Source organism: Eleutherodactylus coqui, chromosome 10 (genome assembly GCF_035609145.1).
Source record: "Eleutherodactylus coqui strain aEleCoq1 chromosome 10, aEleCoq1.hap1, whole genome shotgun sequence".
Classification (NCBI taxonomy): domain Eukaryota; kingdom Metazoa; phylum Chordata; class Amphibia; order Anura; family Eleutherodactylidae; genus Eleutherodactylus; species Eleutherodactylus coqui.
In genome coordinates, this window is record NC_089846.1 from 66,701,184 (window position 1) to 66,726,502 (window position 25,319).

General features: G+C 44.8%; 1 protein-coding gene across 1 annotated transcript in view; it reads left to right on the forward strand.

Moving 5' to 3' along the window:
* The first annotated feature begins 3,164 nt into the window (after positions 1–3,164).
* The window catches only part of PRX (periaxin), a 43,004-nt gene continuing 20,849 nt past the window's right edge, over positions 3,165–25,319 (forward strand). The window contains exon 1 of the mRNA XM_066581218.1: positions 3,165–3,269. The gene's annotated coding sequence lies outside the window, so the exon portion shown is untranslated. The remainder of the gene's footprint in view (positions 3,270–25,319) is intronic.

Here is a 25,319-nt window from a genome sequence, read left to right on the forward strand (position 1 = left end):
TAGTTTACTCCCTCGTAAATTGTGCTGCTGGGAACCATGCACTCACATATATATTTACTGAGTATACATCCTGGCGGGAAATCAGTCCTCATTCCCTGGGCAGATAAGGCGGCAGGAAGGGGCTGCGTCCTTCTGATAGGGCACATAGTTTGTGTAGTGAGACAGTGCAGAGCCCCCACCACGTACACGCGCCCTACAGCTTCCTGCCAATCATCACATACAAAACTACTGAAAGTCACTTTAATTCTGAAGAGCGAACCACTAGAGATCCTGCAAGCTGTCAACACTTCTTGGAGTATACACAGATACATACGGGAACTTTCTTCATTGAGTCCTGTAACATCTATGGCCACATATATAAAAGTCTACTGTCACAAAATGTCCAAAGCCATCTTAGTCACATTTATGGACTGTTCACTCTTCTTTTACACCCCCAAGCTACGTCTGAATCCCCAAAAACAGAATTAAGACAGAACCATAGACTTCTATTGCTGAAACAGAGATCAATACGATTACTGTTCCATCAGGTTTTCTGTTTTTTTCCCCGGTATTTATGCATATAGTTCCAACATATTCTACAGCACTGTTCAGAAATTGTCGTACTCACATCAGTCCCTCTCCCCAATGGGGAACAGAATCTAAATTTCCTATTTCAAAATCACACTAACGCCAATTCCACAGTAAAAATCCATTGTATTTATCCCCAAAGAATGGATATCTTAGAGAATCATATTTTGGTTTTCTTACAGCCCTGGTAACATGATTGGAATTAGGTTCTCGTCATGAGGGTATCAAGATCTCTAGTCTATGTGATTTGTTGGGGGCCAATTCCTTACCCCTACTGCCTAGAGCCTTGCAGAGGGCACAGTACTCCAGACTTTATTTTTTGCACTTAAAAGGTGCAACCCCCCCCCCCCCCCAGTGATTCTGAGCTTTGTTCACCCCAAATGCCCCATGTGCATTCTCGACCACTTCTCCATTCACTTCTATAGGAAGAGAAATTGCTGCGTGCATTGGTCCCCCTTCTTCCTATAAAAGTGAATGGAGTGGTGGTAACGCATGCACACTGCCGCGCCATTCACAGACATTCACAGTGCACAAATCTCTGGAGTCCCCAGCAATTAGGCTTTTATCTCTTAGCCTATGACGTCATTCATAAACCCCCATTATAAAAGAAAAATATAGTCTACATATTTTTTGCAAGATGCTGTAGCTGGTTACCGCGTGCAGAATTAGCGTGGGCAATACGCAGTGAATAGAACCCATTGATGTCAATGGGTTTATTCTCATTAATGATTTTTTTTTGTGTATTTCGATTACGCACAAAAGAATAGTGCTTGCTCTATCTTTCTTCATATTTGCTCACGAAAAGGGCCCCGTAGAAGTCTATAGAAGGGGCACAAATGTGTGTGCAAATCTGTAATACACTGCGCAGTTCCATAAAAAGGAGAATATATCTGGACCTCATTAGGTTAAATGGCCTTTTAAATCAGGGTGGTGCACACACGCATGTGAACATACCCTGCATGTGCAAAAAAGTACAGTTCTATGCACGTGCACAAATCAACCTCATTCACTGCGCAAAAATGTTACACTGAGGTGAGCGTATTTGTGCATATGCTCATCTGAAGCCGCCCTTAAAGTGACACACTGGTTTTACGACAAAATTCTGTATTAGAACAAAAGGTCAAGAGGGGTACATTATGTGCAGTTGCTCCTCTGTGCCATCTAGGTCCTGTTTTCGACCATCTAAGACGGCTAACACAATCCTCAAACTATCTAATCTTCACAACTAATGCACTATACCTGTTGTCTGATTGGCTAGAGCTGAAAAAATTATCAGCACTAGCCAATCAGGGAGCAGTGCACAGTGTGCATTAAGTAGATAGAAAATTGCAGAAGCCACCTTGAATAGCCAAAATAGGGGCCCATCACTGAGCAGCAGAGAAGTACAACTGCAGGTATTATATCACCTCCTGTCTGGTACAGAATTTTGCCACAAAACTGGGGGGTTGCTTTAATAAAAAAGATATGCCAAAGCATACCACCCTAATGGATGCCAAAAGGATGCTGCTTTGGCATGCGTCAGACAATGGGACCATATGGATATGTTTGGCACCAAGAGTGTAATCATAGGGGTTTTCCCATTTCTTAAAATTGCTTCACAGTCACTTTGTCTTTCCTGGCTCCTGTTGACCAGGACATGTGACTGCTGCAGCCAATCACTGTAGTGACCTTCTATATAGCCAGTGATTGATTGCAGCAATCACATGTCCTAGTCAGCAGCAACCAGGAAGAACAGAGTGGTTAAGAGGTAATCTTAAGCCATGGGAAACCACTTTAACCCCGAAGTAACTAGCCATATGGGTTTTTATGGCGGTCACTAAGGGGCCTTAGGTTATTCTATGGTCTTCATGGGAATCTTGTGCAAGGAAGAGGCGGGTCTCAGATGTAAGATGACAGCCGGTACCCTGCACTAATGATCAGGAATTCGGAGTTAATTACGAGTCTTGCACCGTAGGGCGTCATCAACTAGCCACAGTGAAGAGGGCTATAAAGAGCATTTACGGGCTGGCCATTTTAATGAACTGTGTAATGTTTCATTTCCCCTATGGTGGCGCTGCAGGGAATTCAAACACTTGCTGCTGAGTTCCCCACAGACCAGTGATCAGCTCACGAAAAGGGATAACAATCCTCCAAAGATAATAAAATACAACATTAATGAATTCTTCCTGCTCAGTTTCCTGCTTCTGGTTTTCTGTAATGCCTCATTATATTGCAGTTCAGTTCTGAAAACATACAGGCATTCTGAATTACTGATGCTGGATTAAAGGGATTTCACTCTATGCAGGAACGGCTCCTAATTTCCTAACATTGCTTGCCCTAAAAAATGGAAGGGACTCCATAAAGTACTTTCACACGAAGTCTGCACTTACAGTAACTATACTTTGCAGTTGCTGTGAGGAATATGGAGAGAAATAGTTTACAGTGAGCCCCGGGCATAGTAGCGCAGTCTGGTAAGATTGTGTACTGTACGTCAAAACTTGGAGATGTTTCAGTGATGTCAAGATCCTGCAGCCAATCACAGGCTGGACAGGGACTTTTTGGGAAGCATCAGCACTCTCCCCTTCTCCCTAGCCTCTCCCTCTGGCATTGAGTGTCAGAGTTGCAGTGACAGCTCACACACTTACTGGACCTTCCAGGAGCGAGCAGGCTGGGGGGATCTGGGCGCACTGGCAGGGGCGCTGTCACTAGAGACTGATAACCTGGTAACTATATCTCGAAATTATGAATACATTGCTTGATATTTATATAGCTCCAACATATTCTGCAGCGCTGTACACAGATTGTAATTACTCACATTAGTTCATAAACACATAGCATGCCAGTGCTAGATGACTACTTCAGCTGTACATTTCTTTGGTGGGCAGTGCATGATAACCCTGTGGCACATAGATAGGAATGATGCATATTTAGCAGCTGTTTGGATGCTTCCATACTTGCAGTTGACTTTAGTGTCACCAATGAGGAAATCTGAATCAACAGAAAGGTTGTAAAATATTATTGCATGCAGCAACTGATTATATATATATATATATATATATATATATATATATATATATATATATATATTAGTGTATACTGTATATCTATGTATGTAAAGTGCTGGAAATACTGTTCTGAATATAATGTCCATCTTATGCTGCATTGAGCCATATCAGAAAATCATTAAAGGCCGATTGAATTCTCGTGCACAGTAAAAGCTCCACTTTTGGCCAACATTGACTATTAAAGGAGCTTTCCTGCTAATGCCATTTATCCCCTGTCGAAAGAATAGGAGATAAATGTTGGGTCACTGAGGGTCCAACTGTTGGAACCTCCAGTGATCCCCAGAAGGACACACACCAAACGTCCCATGTGAATGGAGCGAAGATGTGCATGTTCCACTGCAACTACATTCATTTCTACAAGATGGAAAGGATCAATGCACTAGACCTGAGGTTCCTTAGCAACTTAAATACTGGAACTACAGATGTAGCAGTGCCATCCCTCAAGAATGGCATACTACATTTGTACTGCTGACCCCCCAATACTACTACACTATTTGTGTAGCATGACAATGCCATTCAGCTTGAACGATAGTCACGCTATGCGAATAGAGACTGATTAGTACAGTAACCCGCTAGCGTAAGATGTGTTACATCAGTAGGCTGTGTTGACACTAGCATCATGACTTCCATTTATAACGAAATCCCTGACATTGTAATGCATCCATGGTATGCCCGATCCAAGCAGTCACCAGCAGACCCCATTGACTTACTGTATGATGGAGTTTATTGGGGTCACATCAGTTTAACAATAGCTATTTTTGTCATCAAAACTGGAGCCTCCAACAGAGGATCTTAATGTATATGTGAAAAGAGCCTTATACAGTTCCTGTATTTGATACTCATGTGTCATGCTATAGATTAAAAGGTTATCCCACCACAGTAAGGATATGCGATCACTATCTGATTTGTAGGGGGTCCAACCACCTTGACCTCCTTATCCATAGAACGAGGCCAGTACTCCATCAGCTTTCGATTTGCACATCACTTCCAACCAAGTGATGTGTAGAAAAGTGTAATTCTATGTCATTCAAGTAAATGGAGTACGGTCACATTACTTATACATCGGTCCCGGTCTGGGAATATAGAGGAGTCACTGAGCTCTACTATATATCATAAAGATATATAATCACTCACTATGGTGGGGTAGCCCCTTTAATGAGCAAATGAGATCTATGGTGTTATGACCCCAAGGCACGATTATACACTTTAACATATAAGAATAAATATATTCATCAACAGAGTTTGTTGCCAGAGATGCTAGATGTCCTGACCAGATTGGCCTTAGCTACATGTGACCTGTGTGGCTGCATAGGGTATGGCCACTAGCTTGTAGGAAGGAGGGGGGGGGGGGGGGACCAGGCTGATTGAGGCTGGGGTTGATCACCCCCTTAGGTCTGCCTGGCCAGGTAATCTTCCTACGTATAGCAGCATCTTGTGGAGCTACATGATTCATCCTTCAAGCTCTGTCACCTCCTTGCAACATAATAATTTAGTTATGCTACTGTATGTATATTATGAACCTGGTTTGGGGGCTTTATTTATGTACTGAGGTTGGTTCTGGCTCTATATTTATGTACTGAGGTTGGTTCTGGGGCTGTATCTATGTACTGAGGTTGGTTCTGGGGCTGTATCTATGTAGTGAGGTTGGTTCTTGGGCTGTATCTATGTATCAAGTTGGTTTTTGGGCTGTACCTATGTCCCGAGGTTGATTCTATGACTGTATTTATATTATAAGCTTAGTTCTGTGGCTGTATCTATGTACTGAGGTGGGTTTGCACTGCATTTGTTATGAGCTTGGTTCTGGTATTGTATTAATTACCAAAGCTGTTCTCGTGTGGCTACATTGCTATCTGCACAGTGTAATATACACTGTATAGATATGTTTTCTTATGATGTGGTGGGGAGCACCCATAAAAATTCCCCACGGGGTGCCATGTAACCTATGACCGGCACTGGTGCTGACTCTATAGGCAAGATTAATCAAGAGTAAAACTTCTTATTCCTGCAGCCGCGTAGCGCAGTTCTCAGCTGTAACAATACACATTTATCTTAGATTTGCATTATTATATGGCAGCAGCTAATCCTCCACAGAGTGCAGATTAGATTTAATAATTTCTCCCCACATTCCCTCCCACCACCATAATTTTCATGTTTACTTAATACAATGCAGAAATTACAGCAGTGTCCTTGTATTCTGCAACAGTTGCTGCATCAACATATTCTGTTCTACCTGACCTTAGCCTGAAATGTAGGACAGAAACAACTGAGTATCCAGAGCTAGGACGGTTATTTTGGGCAGTGAAGATGATATTGGGGCCATTGCTGGGATGCTGTCTTGTACTTTGTGTCTTTATTCTGCCATAACGTGCCACATTTGTAATATGACCTCTGTATATACAGTGCGACTCACACGAGTGGGTCGGATTCTGCATGCGGAAGGCCCGCAGCCGATTCTGGCTGTGAGCCTGGCCTGTGACCCTGCGTACGGCAAGTAACTGTATTGCGTTTGACCGCAAAGGCACGTAGGCGGTCATGCACAGTATAGGTGTTTTTTGTTTTGTTTGTGTTTCCCTTGACGTTACTTGGTGATGACGTGGGCACCCGCAGCCCATACGTAATGTTAATTGCGCATAGGCTGCAGGACGCACGCTTTCATTGAGATTAACTAGAGCATGCTGCGATTTTTCTTCTGCTCAAAGAATATGCAATTTATGCCTGCAAGTGTGAAGAAAAATTCAAAACTACATGCCTTTCAATGGCCGTCTTTTACTGCGGATCGTCTGTGCGGACAATCATCACAGAATCCGCAATTCAAATCCGGTCAAGTGAGACCGGCTTTAGTGCTTGTTTATATATAGTTTATATATTTATAGTTTCTGGCCATTTTTTTCCATCAAGTCATGGTAATGCGGTGGGCGTATAACTTGCTGGTGACAAATGATATAGAACCCTAGCCTAATAATGTCATATTCAGGTTAGACATTTACCTTGATAAGCTTGAATAAGAATCAAAAACCTATTATTGGCTTCTTTTCAAATAGAGAAAGCCTGTGAGTCCTGCTTCCCCACCCACACATAAAGGCTGTGAGTCCTGCTTCCCCAGCCTACACATAGAGAAAGCCTGTGAGTCCTGCTTCCCCCATCTACACATAGAGAAAGCCTGTGAGTCCTGCTTCCCCAATCTACACATAGAAAAAAGCCTGAGTACTGATCCCCCATCTACATATAGAGAAAGCCTGCGAGTCCTGCTTCCCCCAGCTACACATAGAGAAAGTCTGTGAGTCCTGCTTTCCCCATCTACACATAGAGAAAGCCTGCGAGTCCTGCTTCCCCACCCAAACATAAAGGCTGTGAGTCCTGCTTCCCCAGCCTACACATAGAGAAAAGCTGTGAGTCCTGCTTCCTCAGCCTACACATAGAGAAAACCTGTGAGTCCTGCTTCCTCAGCCTACACATAGAGAAAGCCTGTGAGTCCTGCTTTCACATTCTACACATAGAGAAAGCCTGTGAGTCCTGCTTCCCCCATCTACACATAGAGAAAGCCTGTGAGTCCTGCCTCCCCAGCCTACACATGGAGAAAGCCTGTGAGTCCTGCTTCCCCCATCTACACATAGAAAAAAGCCTGTGAGTCCTGCTTCCCCCATCTACACATAGAAAAAAGCCTGTGAGTCCTGTTCCCCCATCTACATATAGAGAAAGCCTGCAAGTCCTGCTTCCCCCAGCTACACATAGAGAAAGCCTGTGAGACCTGCTTCCCTCATCTACACATAGAGAAAGCCTGTGAGTCCTGCTTCCCCCATCTACACATAGAGAAAGCCTGTGAGTCCTGCTTCCCCCATCTACACATAGAGAAAGCCTGCGAGTCCTGCTTCCCCCATCTACACATACAGAAAGCCTGTGAGTCATGCTTCCTCTGCCTACATATACAGAAAGACTATAAGTCCTGCTTCCCCACCCACACATAGAGAAAGCCTGTGAGTCCTGCTTCCCCCACACACATGGAGAAAGCCTGTGAGTCCTTCTTCCCCTGCCTACACATAGAGAAAGCCTGTGGGTCCTTCTTCCCCACACACATAGAGCAAGCCTGTGAGTCTTTCTTCCCCCCACACACATAGAGAAAGCCTGTGAGTCCTTCTTCCCCACACACATAGAGAAAGCCTGTGAGTCCAGCTTCCTCACCCACACATAGAAAAAGCCAGTGAGTCCTGCTATCCCAGCCTCCACATAGAGAAACCCTGTGGGTCCTGCTTCCCCAGCCTCCACATAGAGAAACCCTGTGGGTTCTGCTTCCTTTGCCTACGTATACAGAAAGCTGATGAGTCTTGCTTCCCCAGTCAGCACATAGAGAAAGCCTGTGAGTCCTGTTTCCCCCATCTACACTTACAGAAAGCCTGTGAGTCCTGCTTCCCCCACACACATAGAGAAAGCCTCTGAGTCCTGCTTCCTCTGCCTATACATAGAGCAAGCCTCTGAGTCCTGCTTCCTCTGCCTACACATAGAGAAAGCCTGTGAGTCCTTCTTCCCCACACACACATAGAGAAAGCCTGTGAGTCCTTCTTCCCCACACACACATAGAGAAAGCCTGTGAGTCCTTCTTCCCCACACACACATAGAGAAAGCCTGTGAGTCCTTCTTCCCCACACACACATAGAGAAAGCCTGTGAGTCCTTCTTCCCCACACACACATAGAGAAAGCCTGTGAGTCCTGCTTCCTCCGCCTACGTATACAGAAAGCCGATGAGTCTTGCTTCCCCAGCCAACACATAGAGAAAGCCTGTGAGTCCTTCTTCCCCACACACACAAAGAGAAAGTCTGTGAGTCCTGCTTCTCCACACACGTAGAGAAAGCCTGTGAGTCCAGCTTCCCCCACACACATAGAGAAAGTCTGTGAGTCCTGCTTCCCCACCCACACATAGAGAAAGCCTGTGAGTCCTGCTTCTTCTGCCTACACATAGAGAAAGCCTGTGAGTCCTTCTTCTCCACACACACAGAGAAAGCCTGTGAGTCCAGCTTCCTCACCCACACATAGAAAAAGCCTGTGAGTCTTGCTTCCTCCGCCTACATATACAGAAAGCCTATAAGTCCTGCTTCCCCAGCCTACACATAGAGAAAGCCTGTGAGTCCTGCTTCCCCAGCCTACATATACATAAAGCCTGTGAGTCCTGCCTCCACAGCCTACACATAGAGAAAGCCTGTTAGTCCTGCTTCCCCACCCACACATAGAGAAAGCCTGTGAGTCCTGCTTCTTCCACACACACATAGAGAAAGCCTGTGAGACCTGCTTCTTCCACACACACATAGAGAAAGCCTGTGAGTCCTGCTTCTTCCACACACACATAGAGAAAGCCTGTGAGTCCTGCTTCCCCACCCACACATAGAGAAAGCCTGTGAGTTCTGCTTCCCCACCCACACATAGAGAAAGCCTGTGATTCCTGCTTTCTCTGCCTACACATAGAGAAAGCCTGTGAGTCCTTCTTCGCCACACAGACATAGGGAAAGCCTGTGAGTCCTTCTTCCCCACACACAAAGAGAAAGGCTGTGAGTCCTGCTTCCCCCACACACATAGAGAAAGCCTGTAAGTCCTGCTTCCCTCACCTGCTCATAGAGAAAGCCTGTGAATCCTGCTTCCCCAGCCTACACGTAAAGAAAGCCTGTGAGTCCTGCTTCCCCACACACACGTCGAAAAAGCCTGTGACTCCTGCCTACTTATAGAGAAAGCCTGTGAGTCTTGCTTCCCCCCACCCACTCATAGAGAAAGCCTGTGAGCCCTGCTTTCCCCACACACATAGGGAAAGCCTGTAAGTCCTGCTTCCTCTGCCTACACATAGAGAAAGCCTGTGAGTCCTGCTTCCCCACACACACACACTTAGAAAGTCTGTGAGTCCTGCTTCCCCCACATACATAGAGAAAGCCTGTGAGTCCTGCTTCCTCTGCCTACACATAGAGAAAGCCTGTGAGTCCTTTTTCCCCACACAAACCTAGAGAAAGCCTGTGAGTCCTTCCTCCCCACACACACAAAGAGAACGTCTGTGAGTCCTGCTTCTCCACACACACATAGAGGAAGCTTGTGAGTCCTTCTTCCCAACACACACATAGAGAAAGCCTGTGAGTCCTGCTTCCCCACACACACACATAGAGAAAGCCTGTGAGTCCTGCTTCCCCCCACCCAGTCGTAGAGAAAACCTGAGAATCCTGCTTTCCCCACATACACATAGAGAAAGCCTGTAAGTCACGCTTCCCTCGCCTACACATAGAGAAAGCCTGTGAGTCCTGCTTCCCGACCCACTCATAGAGAAAGCCTGTGAATCCTGCTTTCCCAGCCTACACATAGAGAAAGCCTATGAATTCTGCTTCCCCAGCCTACACATAGAGAAAGCCTGTGACTCCTGCTCCCCACCCACACATAGAGAAAGCCTGTGAGTCCTGCTTCCCCAGCCAACACATAGAGAAAGCCTGTGAGTCCTGCTCCCCCCCATCCTGTCGTAGAGAAAACCTGAAAATTCTGCTTCCCCCACATACACATAGAGAAAGCCTGTAAGTCATGCTTCCCCAGCCTACACATAGAGAAAGCCTGTAAGTCCTGCTTCCCTCACCCACTCCTAGAGAAAGCCTGTGAATCCTGCTTCCCCAGCCTACACATAGAGAAAGAATGTGAATCCTGCTTCACCAGCCTACACATAGAGAAAGCCTGTGAGTCCTGCTTGCCCACACACATGTAGAGAAAGCCTGTGAGTCCTGCTTCCTCTGCCTATACATAGAGAAAACCTGTGAGTTCTGCTTCCCCACCCAGTCGTAGAGAAAACCTGAGAATCTTGCTTCCCCCACATACACATAGAGAAAGCCTGTAAGTCATACTTCCCTCGCCTACACATAGAGAAAGCCTGTGAGTCCTGCTTCTTCCACCCACTGATGGAGAAAGCCTGTGAGTCATGCTTCCCCTGTCTACTCATAGAAAAAGCCTGTGAGTCCTGCTTCCCTCACCCACTCGTAGAGAAAGCCTGTGAGTCCTGCTTCCCCACACACACATAGAGAAAACCTGTGAGTCGTGCTTCCCCCTACCCACTCATAGAGAAAGTCTGTGAGTTCTGCTTTCCCCACCCACTTGTAGAGAAAGCCTGTGAGTCCTGTTTCCCCCACCCACTCGTAGAGAAAGCCTGTGAGTCCTGCTTCCCCCACCCACTCGTAGAAAGCCTGTGAGTCCTGCGTCCCCCACCCACTTGTAGACAAAGCCTGTGAGTCCTGCTTCCCCAACCTACTCGTAGAGTAAGTCTGTGAGTCCTGCGTCCCCCACCCACTCGTAGAAAAAGCCTGTGAGTCCCGCGTCCCCCACCCACTCGTAGAGAAAGCCTGTGAGTCCCGCGTCCCCCACCCACTCGTAGAGAAAGCCTGTGAGTCCCGCGTCCCCCACCCACTCGTAGAGAAAGCCTGTGAGTCCCGCGTCCCCCACCCACTCGTAGAGAAAGCCTGTGAGTCCCGCGTCCCCCACCCACTCGTAGAGAAAGCCTGTGAGTCCCGCGTCCCCCACCCACTCGTAGAGAAAGCCTGTGAGTCCCGCGTCCCCCACCCACTCGTAGAGAAAGCCTGTGAGTCCCGCGTCCCCCACCCACTCGTAGAGAAAGCCTGTGAGTCCCGCGTCCCCCACCCACTCGTAGAGAAAGCCTGTGAGTCCCGCGTCCCCCACCCACTCGTAGAGAAAGTCTGTGAGTCCCGCGTCCCCCACCCACTCGTAGAGAGAGCCTGTGAGTCCCGCGTCCCCCACCCACTCGTAGAGAGAGCCTGTGAGTCCCGCGTCCCCCACCCACTCGTAGAGAGAGCCTGTGAGTCCCGCGTCCCCCACCCACTCGTAGAGAGAGCCTGTGAGTCCCGCGTCCCCCACCCACTCGTAGAGAAAGCCTGTGAGTCCCCCACCCACTCGTAGAGAAAGCCTGTGAGTCCCGCGTCCCCCACCCACTCGTAGAGAAAGCATGTGAGTCCCGCGTCCCCCACCCACTTGTAGAGAAAGCCTGTGAGTCCCGCGTCCCCCACCCACTCGTAGAGAAAGCCTGTGAGTCCCGCGTCCCCCACCCACTCGTAGAGAAAGCCTGTGAGTCCCGCGCCCCCCACCCACTCGTAGAGAAAGCCTGTGAGTCCCGCGTCCCCCACCCACTCGTAGAGAAAGCCTGTGAGTCCCGCGTCCCCCACCCACTCGTAGAGAAAGCCTGTGAGTCCCGCGTCCCCCACCCACTCGTAGAGAAAGCCTGTGAGTCCCGCGTCCCCCACCCACTCGTAGAGAAAGCCTGTGAGTCCCGCGTCCCCCACCCACTCGTAGAGAAAGCCTGTGAGTCCCGCGTCCCCCACCCACTCGTAGAGAAAGCCTGTGAGTCCCGCGTCCCCCACCCACTCGTAGAGAAAGCCTGTGAGTCCCGCGTCCCCCACCCACTCGTAGAGAAAGCCTGTGAGTCCCGCGTCCCCCACCCACTCGTAGAGAAAGCCAGTGAATTCTGCTTCCCCCACCCAGTCGTAGAGAAAACCTGAGAATCTTACTTCCCCCACATACACATAGAGAAAGCCTGTAAGTCCTGCTTCTCCCACATACACATAGAGAAAGCCTGTAAGTCATGCTTCCCCTGTCTACTCATAGAGAAAGCCTGTGAGTCCTGCTTCCTGCACCCACTCGTAGAGAAAGCCTGTGAATCCTGCTTCCCCCACCCACTCGTAGAGAAAGCCTGTGAGTCCTGCTTCGACACACACACATAGAGAAAGCCTGTGAGTACTGCTTCCCCTACCCACTTGTAGAGAAAGCCTGTGAGTCCTGCGTCCACCCCCCCCCCACTCCTAGACAAAGCCTGTGAGTCCCGCTTTCCCACCCACTCGTAGAGAAAGCCTGTGAGTCCCGCTTCCTCCACCCACTCGTAGAGAAAGCCTGTGAGTCCAGCGTCCCCCACCCACTCGTAGAGAAAGCCTGTGAGTCCCGCGTCTCCCACCCACTCGTAGAGAAAGCCTGTGAGTCCCGCGTCTCCCACCCACTCGTAGAGAAAGCCTGTGAGTCCCGCGTCCCCCACCCACTCGTAGAGAAAGCCTGTGAGTCCCGCGTCCCCCAACCACTCGTAGAGAAAGCCTGTAAGTCCTGCGTCCCCCACTCATTCAATCAGTGATTGACAGCTTTACCTGTATTTACATATGCTGCCGCATCGAGGCAGGGGATAAGTAGAGACATAGCTGTCATGTACATGTGTTGCTTTGACCAATCCCTTTTATGGAAGTCACAAAAACAGATGAAAACATGTATAACCAAACAAGTTCCTTAAAATTAAACCCAAGGTCCGTGAAATTGTGGCAATTGTAGTGCTTATCGGTGAGGTCATTTCTATAGCTATAAGGTACCAAGTATTGCTTCTGTTTGATCCTGATTGGAGGTGGTCCATTAGAGGTCTCTAAAAGAGAATGTTCCATGAATCATTGCATTCTTGGATAAAAACTATGTCATTGTACTAGCATGATGAGGCCAGGAGGATGTGAGTAGATTATCTAAGACGTACATAGAATATCAGACCAATGGTCAGTCTCCGGATGTTGAGGCATGATGCGTTATTAGGAGAGGCAAGAGATGACGCCCTTGTGTCTGAAAACTGATGGAGAACATGGATGACAGGAAAGAGCTTTTCCTTCCTTGTGACGCAGTTTTAAAAATATACAAAGATTCTTTAAATATTTCTTGTTTGGCTTATTGCCAAGTTAAAGTATTTGATCAGCAAGGGCGTATGGATATGAGGAAGCTAAGGCGACTGCTATCAAGGAAGGACCCATCAAGGAAGAAACACAGATCAGGTTGACCCAAAATTATTCTTCACGAGTAACATAAAACTGTACAAACACAATCTGCATCACCTATAGGGCTTTATCCATCCAGAGAGACTTGAAGAGAAACAAGGACCAAGTTCTAAACTGGTAAAACACCAACCCAGGAAAGATTTCAATTGATACCTGAATCCAGGCCATGAAAGATGCCAACAGAAGCCTTACCAGAGAGCAGGGAAATGTCTCCAGCTCTGGCAATTTCTGCGTTGTTTTACAGTTGTAGCTCATCTCAACAATTCACGTCCATGTTTTGCATTCGGGGACTGCTTGTGTGTAATAATACCTATATCACAGACACAATCAGATGATATAAATGTGGACAATTTACAGATGGATGTCTACATTTAATGGGTATGTTGTATTTTTGAAGACACCAGTGTCTTAATACATGAAATTAGGCTTTTTAAAATAACTTTTATATTCTTTTTTTAATGTGTTTTTATTAGATGTACAGCAAATGAGCTAACATTTTTTTTTTACATTTTTCATCATAAACAAAAAAAGAAAAACTTGAAAAACAAGCATACATGCATATAAAGCAGATATGATTCAGTATAAGCAATCTAAGTTGGGGCTAGCATTGTCCGAAGAGATCTGATAAGTAGAAATTAAGTCCTGAATGTTCTTGTCTTCTCAAGGCAATCCTAGGTTGATCGGTATAGATTATCGTATTTTTCTGTGTTATATGTAACACAATATGAACCCATGTTGTTAACAACAATTGACTTTTATATTCTAGTACGACGCTTTATTTTCACTTTACCCTATGGAGATCATTTACTTTCAGCATGTTACCTGGAAGTCTATGCAACTGTCTGTCTGTGTGTATTTTTGGCAACCTATGGAGACTGTTCACATATGCTACTTGGAAGCCTATAGAGACTGACTTTGTATAATATCCAAAAGCCAATGGACGCTGTCTAGATGTAATACCTGGCAGCTTATATGGACTGCATGTACATTATCTAGCAAACTATGGAGACTGTTAATATTTAATACCTGAAAGCCTATACAGTATAGATCTTGCCCATATGTTACTTGGTAGGCTATGGAGACTGTCTATAGGGCATACCTACTAGTCTATATAGATTGTCTGGATATGTTAACTGTCTGCCTATATAGACTTATACATTATCAGGTAGGTTATATAGACTGTACAAGGAGTACACATTGTATCATATCTCTAGGTTTTTCCAACATGACAAATAACGGATCCATCGTACAGTAAATGTAAGCCTGTCTAAAACCAAAATGGATGGTTCTTAGCCTTTAATTGTGACGTGCTTATATCCTGTATTTCAGCAGCAACAATATTTTTGCTAGAAACTTCTAAATATCTCTAGTTTAATTATGACAACCCTGTATTATCAGGCAGACTATGGAAACTATTTATCTGTTACATACCTGGCAAGTTACTATATAGAGAAAATCTACATATGGTTCTTGCCTATGGAGATTGTCTGTTTATGTCTTGGACGTCTGTGGGTGTTTTACTCACCATCCTTGCACACATATGACACATGGATTACAACACACCTTATACCTGTAGCTGTTAGATCACTGCAATAAAAACCTGAAAGCTTTGTCCTTTAACTCCTCCAATAATCTGCTGCATCTTGTCATATATTCTTCTATTATTAAACAGCAGTGGATATGCTGTTTGTAGACTTCAAGGGCAACAGTATTGATGTGGGTTCCCGTGTGGCTATCCTTCTCCACCTCCAATTACCCTTTGTGAATGTATTGCTCGTATTAGGGAACATAATATTAGAGTGGCTTTACATGGGATCACTACCACACATTAATACACAGACTAGATAATGACAGTCTGAAATCCCATCAGGTATAGAGGCTAAAGGATCATGATGTTTATCCCATGGTCATAAGATCTATGGATTGACCAAAAAATAGACATGAAAATGGGGTCGTCCTTATCAGGGTGAGTGCTCCGATGAGGTACTGTGCATACCACCGGTTGTAATATCTAATCTTTTTAGCTTTTATAACTAAAGGTTAAGTTTTAATCTTTTATGAAAAGGTTTTTGGTGTTGGCATAAAGGGACAACTATAATCCAAATAATTGCTCCATAGAGTGAATGCAAACAATAGCTGTTCCATGTTAACACTGGCACCAACATGGTGATGAACAATAATTTGCTCACTAGTTGTTAGTTGTATTATTTCAGCTCACTTAAAAAATAGTTACTGGTTGCTCAAAGGTTATCTGGTATAAAGTCAGAGTTGTTCCTGCTTTAATGACTTGCAAACAAATTTACATGAAGATCCCCTCTATGAACAATATGTCGGGGAACAGTTAATGAAAACTAAATGCTCAGTTGCTTTCAAAGCACTGCCGCTCATACGCTTCTGCAACTTTTCTGAATGACTATCTTTACGATTGTAAAGCCGCTCTCACACTGGACACTTTTTACAGCGATTATTGCAGCACCCCGAACACCACGCTAACCGAGGTACAATGGCACCATTGATTTTAACGGGGCCTCGCACACCTGCGCTTGAACGCAGCATTTCTAATGCCCCTTTTTTTGAGCGCTCTTTGCTCTCACACGTTTTAGATGGGGCACGTCAAAAAGCTCAGTCAAATGCTGTTCAAAAACGCTGCTCGAAATCTTGGTAAAATACTGTGATTTTGAACGCGGCGTTGTGTGAACGCATGTGTAGGAGTGGCCTAAAAGTACCTCTTTATACTGGAGCTATGCAAGAGGTGGTACTAGAACTTGCGCTCTATTTGTGTACTTAGCGATCACTGATCTGCTCACTTGTACTGCTATATCTGTCACCTACTTTCACCCACTAGAGTGTAACTAAGTGGTTGAGAGCCTAGTCACATATACAGCGGCATAGTACACAATGCCAGGAGGTGTCCAGCCTCTTATAAAGCCATATATCACCGTATATCACTGTGTGAACACTCCATCTTATTATATACTGACATTACAAAGTTCAGCAGGCAGAGGGGAATCCACTCCAGTCCCAAAATAGGTCCTCATTTATCTCCCATCAAGTTGGATTATAGATTCCTGGCATGATGTTACTCCCCTGTCCCTTCTTTCTGCATCAACAAGACATGGTACGGGCTCTTCCCAAATTATTAACCCTGCATATTCAGAGCCTTCATATTTTGTCTCTATTGTGCAAACCTCTACATTTACTACATAAATGTCACTGCAGAAGAACTGGTGCCAACTCATAAAATAGATATAAGAAGATAACTTTGTGATCATCTCAAGCACTGAATTCAAAGTTTCCTTTAGAAGCAATTTTGGGAACATAGTATGCTGGTGCCCACTGCTGTATCCCTAGCGCTGTGTGTGAATGAGAGCTGAGGGGCTTCTATAGGTGTTAGAGTTCTTGTTTTGTAGATTGGACATGTGCAGCTGTTAAGCTTATGGCTATATGATTAGTGATCAGGAGCACTGTGGTGCTAGTGGAAGGGGCATGATTGGGATACAAGTTTGCCCATGTGCCTACAACAAGCAGGTCAGTTGATTTGTTGAGTATCTTCAGAGCTCCTTCCCCCTTGTCACCATTGCTATAAATCTGTAGCTCCATTATTATTGTCTGGTTGTGCCAAGTCCCTAATAATATTTTACTCTTGCTCCTGTAAGTCACATATTGTACTCAGTGCTGTCTTTAGGTTAGATGGCACCCTATGTTGATTTTTTTGGTGCCCCTATCATAACAAAAAAATAGTCAGTCTACCTGTATTCTGCTTGTACGAAAAGCAAGATAGCAGCATACCCACATCAGAAGAGCTCGGCAAGCTCAGTACATAGATGCAGCCCAGAAGCAAGCTTGTAACATAAATACAGCCCCAGAATCAAGCTCAGTGCATAGATATAATCGTAGAACCAAGCTCATAACATAAATACAGAACCAACTTCATAACAGCAATGCAGCACCAGAAACAACCTCATTAGGTAAATGCAGCATCAAAACCAAGCTCGGTACATAAATACAGAACAAACCTCATAACATAGATACGGTGCCAGAACCAAGCTCAGTATTGAGATACAATAACAGAACCAAACTCAGTATATAAAAATAGCACCAGAACCAAGCTCAGTACACAAATACAGCACCAGAGCCATGCTCAGTAGATAAATACTATACCAGAACAAAGCTCAGTACATAGATACAGCAATAGAACCAAGCTCATAACATAAATACAGTAGCAGAACTATGCGATTATGAACAGGAGACAGAACCAGGAGGAGGATGATTCCACAAAACACTGGCGCATGGAAGAAGAAGATCATCTGGCCACAAGATAGCCACTGTCGCCCTGTGTTACCACACAGATTGCACATAACTAAGCCCATCCATGTTTGTACTGGTGTGTGCAAATATGTGTTCCAACACGCACATGACAAAGCCATACGAAATACGTATGGTTCTATATTACTCCATGTTTCACTGTATAGTGTCTCCATGCTCCTTATAAGCAATGCCTATATAGGAGGGGGGCATACTTGGGTCCAGGTGCCTGAAGGGACAAACAGCCCTTTGCCACAGAAGAAGATATAGTATTATAAAGGGCACATGGTAGGTGGAGGCCACTCTGCAGATTTTGTAGCACTTCTGGCTCTATGATATCTATCACATCTAGCGTAGCAGTGATTCTTCTCTCGAGATGTTGGCAGGGCTCCTGGTTGCGCATCTTATGTCTATACTGTTGTCTCGGACTTCATCAGATATCAAATGATTTATTTATGGCTAATTTGTGTCTAACGCAGCACTGGAAGGGTTAAGAAGTATGGCGTTCTGCCTGGCACTAAGGGAGCCATTGTCCAGCTATGTAAGCCCCTTTCTTTGGTATGTCTGTAATGCCTTTAGAGGGAGTCTGAGTATGGCTCCCTATTGTCCCCGGAGGGGCCGAGAATTTCGTCTATGAAGCAGTGACCTTTCTGAGAATCCGTCAGCGTGGGCAGGGCTGTGCCAGGCGTGGGATTTTTGGAATGGGCACTGATGCTTCTCTCTGAATCAACACATGTATTGAGCTTACAGGGAATTTATCAGCAAATATGAGCGTAACGATTTACGTCGCAGAGAATACGCACATTATCTCCGGGCAGGAACACATGGTGGAATCAAAGATTTTGTACAAGGTGGCCACAGAAAAGTAGGTTGGCACCACACTCTTATGAGAGTGGTCTAAAAGAACATGTCTCTGTTGCCCATAGCAACCAATCACAGCGCAGCTTTCATTTTACCTCAGCAATATAAGAAATGAAAGCTGCGCTGTGATTGGTTGCTCTGGGCAGCAAAGACCGATTTTCTTGTAGGAGAAGAAGGGTAAATGGTGCGGTCGGACAAAGGAAGGAGACCAGGAGAGACAGCAGTCAGCCTTTATAAAGACTAGATGAAGGTGTTGGTACGGTGCTGAAATGCACTGACACGACTGCCTCTACTGTGGTGCGAATTACTCTTAGGGCACATTCATATGGGTGTATATCCTATCCGTGTGTTTCACGGACCGCACACAGACCCATTATAGCCAATTAGGTTATTCACATGAGCCATTTTTCAAGCAGACTCATAGTCCATCTGAAAAAATTGCTGCACATCCCATTCTGGTCTGTATCACGGATAAGATTGTGTTTCTGCACCTAGGGAAATCCTGCCCGCAAAATGCGGAGAATAGTACCAATTGATTTCAATGCACTCATTCTTACTTCTCTTTTTTGCGCCCGCTGTTCTTTCAGGGGAGCAAAAAATATTGGACCTGCTACACTCTATTATTGCGCAAAAAAATGTCCAGCGTATTGCAAAACACGCTCGTCTGTCGAAACCCTTAAAGTAGGACTTGCACTCTTCACTTTCCCCACCTTTTGGACAGCACACTCCTGAGAGTCTCGGGTGCAGGCTGCATCCACCCATCTGAATGAGCCCTTAGGGCTTATCGGCATGGGTATATGAAATGTCGGTCAGTGAAAAGTGGACCCATTTCACTGCGTGTGTTTGTGCGTGTGACATACGGTTTTGTTGCTCATATGTGTTGTTTTTCTTTTAATCGCCCATGTGTCATTCGTTTTTAACTTGTGCGCAAAAAAAAAAAAAGATGTAAGAAGGCCCAACTGATGTCACTTTTTTGCCTGTCAGCAACATGCGTAAAAACACAGCGCACATGCTTGTAAGACCTAGCTTTGCTCCATGTTTTAACACTCCCATAGATGTTCCTGACCGATTTTGGTCCATGAATATGAACAGGCTGTGGCGCTCGGACCATTGTATACCAGGCACAGCGCCGTACATTCTGTAATGGTGGTGCCTGGTACTGCAGCTCAGAACCATTCCATTATATGTTGAAATGTTACAAAAGATTTACATGCCAATTTAGAGTTGAAGACTACATAGGACTTATAAATTAATGGTAAAGTAAAAGGACAACTTGACACTTTAGTCACAAGTATTAAAACTTGACACTTATCAGTTATCATTGCCATGCTGATGGTTTCCTTGAGAAAACAATATTTTTTGTATGAAGAAACATTGCTTCAAAATGTGTGTGTGAACATAGACTTACAAAATTTGCAGCTTTCCCTTAGGATAGGTGGGAGTGCCACATCTACAAGGTCACAGTGATCCCCTATATATAACGTGGTATGGATTAGTGTGTTGCCCTATGTCATGCAGCTCCCTGTGTCATCTGCAGTGATCACCCACGTTGTCCATTACATGAGGGGTGCCCCCAGAGTGAGGGTGGCAGCTGTCTGTCCTTCTCCCATATGTCCTCAAACATCCATTCTCGTTACTTTAAATAGCGCCATCCGTGTCTCCCTGCCCGAAGAATGAGGCTGATCTTGACCTTACAGAGTGAGATAATATGAAATCCGAGTTAAGCCGAGGTCTGCCTCATGTATCTCCAAGATAAATGCTAACTGTGCCTGGCTGCAGTTAACCCCAAGATGCCACTATGTCCCCTCTTTCTCATGCAACATTCTCAAGTGATGAGGAAGCTGAGATCTGGGAAGCTGTTTGATGGGGTCCTTACATTGTGGAGCTGCTGTTGCAGTTTCTGTGTCTGTAGCAGTTAGGCCGGATTCACACAAGCGTATGCATGTGGTTTTTTTTGCATATGCATTAGCCTATTTTACACAAGTTGTGATAAATTGTGCGCGCAAAAAAATATGCATCGACGCTCCTAGCTATAATTATTTAAATCAGTTCAAGACATGTTCTTTTTTTGTGCCCAATTACGCAGTGTTTCATGCAGCTCCTAGCATACTGCGCACACATTTGCACATCCCCATTGACTTCTATGGGGAATTTTGTTGTGTAAATGTACAGGAAAAATACACAGTTAGACAAATTTTCTATTGATTTGCTCCAAAAAAGAACAGGAAAAAAATTACACCTTGAAAAGGTGGTGATATTTGAGTGGAGTGAGGGTTTTAGAGACATTTTATGAAATACTACTTTTTATAAAGTTTCAAAAGCTATTGCAATCCCAATCCATGAGCTGGGTGGCATACAGCATGACTCCACTTATTTAAAGGACCAATCCTGCGAAAACACATTTTTCCATCCCTGCCTCATATGATTGCCTGTCACACTCTGGAGGTCTCCTCTCCTGTCTGATGCTCATCAGTCACCATTGTGATGATGAGATTTTTTTACTTTCAGTTTCAAATCAGTTCTGTGATGCATCAGCACAGCATTAGCTAGAGGTTACAAGCTACAGTCCATACGTATACAGTCAGGAGGATGAGCTGTGATCTCCTCTATTATACCTGTGTGACAGGAGCTGTGTGATCATCATCAGTAACTGTGATAGGAATGTCTGTGTTCTCCTCTAGGCAGTTTCTCTGGTAGGGTCCATGTAACAGCATAACACAGGCCGAGAAATTGACTAGTTTCAGACCGCATAACCCCAAGTAAATCTGAGCTGGTTAGAATTGAGATCACATGACTGAGGGAAAAGGCCAGGAGTTTCAGACAGAAAGAAATAACTAACTAGGTAACACTAGCTGACTTATACATACTAGGGAATAACTCATGGAGGACAGAAACCTCCCGTGGAGCAGAAGGACAGACTTTTACATATTGGGGAATGGCTGCATAATGGCCCTTTAAAGATGCATACTTAAAGATGCAACAAATGTATCAACATCATGCAACACTTGATACATTTGTCACATCTTCAAACTGGAGAAGGAAAAAAAGCTGCCAGAAAACTGTCATCAAAAGCTCCTCTGATGGTAAATACCACTGTGTTCACAATATTCTACAACTCTGTACTAAACTTTTTGTTTCACTTCTTGCTGTCAGTGAAAAAAGTCATTTGTGTTGAATCCTGAAGCTAAAATCGTCTTCTGACACTGTGCTGCTCCCACACAGCAGGTGCAGGAGTCATTGCAGGGGATCAGAGCGCTCTTGTACAAGCCGCACGTCTGTCACACATGTTCTGATTGGTGAAGAAATTAAACGTAAAGTGGATATTTCTTAAGGGCTTCTTCAGATGGACATGTTTTTGTCTTGTTTTGCGCCCGAGAAAATCACATTCGCAAACATGACGAAACAAAACCATTGACTTCAGTGGTTTTGTTTTCACTAGCGGGATTCTTGCATGTTAATACTGCACATGAGAAAAGATAGGACTTGCCTTATCTTTCTGCTTTTTTTTTACCAAAGTGCAATGGTGCGAAATTTGAACAGTAAGAAAAATGATAATTTTACCTGGTTTATGCGCTGATACACACCACAGGGACGATCTTATTTGCACATGCTCCAATTGGTTTCAGCCCTAAGGGCTTATGTCCACGAGGAAAATAAGAATTAAAATCCGCAGCGTTTTTCCCGCACGCGGATCCGCGCCTCATAGGAATGCATTGACCACCCGCAGGCAGATAAATACCCGCGGATGGTAATTAAAAAAGTCCTGGAGCATGAAAAAAAATGGACATGCTCCATTTTAGTGTGGATCACGCGTGCGGGAGCTCATAGAGCACATATCTCAATTGATCTCCCGCATGAAAAATAAAAGACAATTACAGTGCATCCGCACTGCATCCGCAGCCCAAATCCGTGGTACAAATCCGCAGCAGATCTGATTTTCCCCGTGGACATGAGGCCTTAGACTGGGTTTTTATACCCTACTCTTAGGTCAGCTTCACACGAGGCAGAATCGCTGCATGCATTTCGCAACTGAATATCCACAGCAGTTTCGCTGTAAATCCACATTGACTAAATCTGCACCACTAAGGTGCAGATTTGACCGTGCTTTTAATTATGGATCATCTGCAGAATTTAACCCTTGCATTTCAAGGACGGAATTCCACAGCTTGAATCCGCAGTATAAATAGACAAGCTGCAGATTTAGAATCCACAGCATTTTTCAAAAACACTGCAGATTTGTTGTGCAAACTTTCCGCACCATGAAGGGGACTTCTGAAATCTTCTCACATGGCTTGTACTTTAAATATTGTGAAATTTCCGCAGCGAATCCGTCTGCATAAATTCCACGGCATTTAGTGCCCATGTGAAGGCAGCCTTAAGGGTGCTTTCATACAGGCTGGAAATAGTCCGCAAGACGCACCGAAAAACGCAGCTAAGGGCAAAAAAACAATTATCGAGTGTAGTTGCGCATGAACACGGCCTTTTTAGTTATTCTCAAAGTTTTCAAACTCGACAGTTTGAAAAAAAAACATGGGAAGATAGGCCTTGTCAAAGCTTTCCTGCAAATAGTATTTACGTGTGGGAAAGACAGGGCAAGTACTATTAATGGGCGAGAATACTGCTGATGATAACGAAACCATTGAAATCAATGGTTTGGTTTCATCGTGATAAAATCACACCCATGTGAAGAAGCCCTTAATCTTCAGTTTAGGAATTCTGTTCAAGTTCACACAGATCTACATACGGAATATCTTGCAGAATTTTCTGCATCTTTCAGTACATCTTACAGAATAACTCCGCTTATGTGAAAGCACGCTTAAGGGGTTTTCCAAGCAAAATGTAATTTGCCATAAACTAGGTTTTCAAGTGCAAATAATGGTAAAGAGCTCTTAATTTGCCATTATGGATGTAGTCCACATGCTCCTGCGGCACTTGCACTGCATGTGTTTATTTACAAATGCGACTTCATGTTGCATTACGTCCGGCCTGTTTCTTCACTGCTTTACTATATAGTCTGAGTTCTTTAGTGCTCACCCCCGAGCCAGCACTTCGTCAGCCCACTCCCATGACCTTCAGAAAGCTCTGCCCACTTCACCCAGCACTGGCACCCACCACTGCCAGCTTTCTGTCCTGCCAGCCCACCCAACCTGCATATTCAACATGGAAATCACAATGCGAAGATAGGACTGGAAGATCAGAGCATGACAAAGATGGACTAGACATCACCGGAAGGGGGAGAAATAGTTCAGCACCGGTCTCGTGACGGATGCTGGCAGCAGCTCCTGGAATACCCCTTTAATCTGAAGCATGCTTGTGATAAATGACAACTTGCTCCTGGGCTGGTTTAAGGTCACCTCTGTTTTTGGGGATGCCCTATCGCATTTTCACTCCAGTATCATTTAATGGGAACGTTATATTGGCAGTCTATTGGTGACTAGGCCTGGGTCGAACATTCCTTCCATACATCTGTTGCTAAATTAAATGACTATAACATTAATTGTCACTTCACTCAAATTGAGGAATTATGTTTTTTGGACATTAGAATCAAGTTTGACGAGACAAGCCATCTACTTACCAACACCTATCGAAAGCCAACAGCTGACAATAGTTTAAGTTTGCTTACCCAAAATAGCCATCACCCTTGCTCTTTGAAACGAGGCATCCCTAAGGGACAATTTTTAAGAATGAGGAGAAACTGTCTGTCAAATGTGGCTCAGATGACCCGAGAGAGATTTTTAGGTAAAAGGGCTACCCAAATAAAGTATTGTCGCAGGCTGACAATCTTGCACTTTCACAGAATAGACAGGAAGGTTCAATACCGCGGGTGAGACAAACCGACCCAAGCGTTTGCACTATTGGGACATATGATACTGCAGCAGCAGAAGTACGGCAAATTGTTAAGAATTTTTGGCCATTACAAGGAGTCTGATGGGTAAATCACCTGTTATCACCTACTTTGGGCACATGGCTGGATCTAAAAAATCTATGGTACTTTTTGCTGTGGAAGGTGTAAAGTTTGCAAATTTATTTTTAAAGCCAACAATCTTTGTAGTGCGAGCACAGGGATGACATTAGGGATGACATTAGGGAAGACATTAGGGATGACATTAGGAAAGACATTAGGGAAGACATTCATCAACAGAAAGTCTGTAAACTGTCGAACTAGGGGGCTCATTTATATATGTACCCGGCCGTAACCACGGTCATATGTAGGGAAAACAAAGCGGTAATTTAGACGTTGCATTCTTGAATGTGGGAGATATTGGGGAAAAAAAAGGGCCAAAACGATCCCCAACCAGATGTGGTCTATACATAAAGAGAACCAGCTCTCGCTTTCATTTCAATCTGTGGAATATAATATGATATGACGAAAGGAGGGGGACTGGGACCGACGAATTCTACAAAAAGAAACCAAAGGATATATAAATTGAAAACAACCAAGCGAAGACTTACATGGGCGTATGCGCAGAAAAGCTTGCATAAGCGCAGCACATTTGTGCTGTGAACCATGCGCTTTTGCAAGTGTTTTTACTGAACTTATTGCACTTGCAGGGCCATTTCACATGGGCGTGGGATACATTTGGGCAGTGATTTTAAAGGCTATTTAGCTTAATTAATTTCAAATGTGTTCTTTGACATGTGGAATTGCGCAATTGTGCGGGTATTGAGTGCACATTTGTGCACCTCTCATAAACTTCTATGGGGCCTTTGGTGCACAAATGCACAGAAAAA